Source organism: Charadrius vociferus, unplaced genomic scaffold, assembly GCF_000708025.1.
Source record: "Charadrius vociferus isolate BGI_N301 unplaced genomic scaffold, ASM70802v2 scaffold115, whole genome shotgun sequence".
In the NCBI taxonomy this organism is placed as follows: Eukaryota; Metazoa; Chordata; class Aves; order Charadriiformes; family Charadriidae; genus Charadrius; species Charadrius vociferus.
This window is the reverse complement of record NW_009648636.1, coordinates 1-982: the sequence shown is the minus strand read 5'-3', so window position 1 is coordinate 982 and position 982 is coordinate 1.

Below are 982 nucleotides of genomic sequence, written 5' to 3'. Positions count from 1 at the left end.
CGCCTGTCCCCGTCGCCATACGCACTGTCACCTCCCTGGCTGTCCCCGTCACCCCACACACTGTCACTCCCCCAGCCATCCCCATCATCCTGGGCATGGTCACCTCCAGCTCTCCCCAGCACTCTGGGCACTGTCACCCCTCCCCGGCTATCCCCGTCACCCCGGGCACTGTCACCCCCTCTCCGGCCATCCCTATCAGCCCCAGCAGCTGTCACCCCCACGGATCTCCCCATCTCCCTATGCACTGTCACCCCATCCCAGCTATCCCCATCCATCACCCTGGGCACTGTCACCCCATCCCAGCTGTCCCCATCACCCTGGGCATGGTCACCCTCCAGCCGTCCCCGTCACCCTGGGCACTGTCACTGCCCTGGCTGTCCCTGTCACCCCCACTAGCCATGACTAAAGCCGTGACTCACACCGTGCAGCCGTCACCCTCTGCCCCACGCAGCACTCTGGCTGTGTCCTCCCACCCCCGGAGGCACAGCCGGTGACCCACAGGCGCTGTGCCTGCCTGTCCCCACCCCTAGCCGTGTTGACATTGTCCCAAGGAGGGGGACACAGCAGGTGCCACCAGCACAGATTTGCCTGAAGCTTTTCAGTCCTCCCTCGGGGGGCCGAGAATAGCTTTGGGGCAGCGCTGCGATGCGTGTGGTGGCACAGAGGGAGAAGGGTGACTCCCTGAGGGACACAGCTGCGTCCCTCTGTGGTGACACCACGCCACCTGGGCCACCAAGCCAGGTCACGGCTTTAACGGCCAACGCCGAGCCAGGTGCGAGAAAACTGATGCTGAAGGGAGACGCAACCCAATAGCAGCCATCAGAGACTCCACACTGCTTTTTTTGGTTTGAGTTTGTTTTTTCTTCCTTGTCCCACAGCCTGGGGACTTCCCTGCCCCAGGGTGGGTGACCAGGGTGGCCTCAGGGTCCAGCCCTTCCCAGGCTGGGGTTGTGCAGGACAAAGTGGCAGAGCCCGGGCTGGC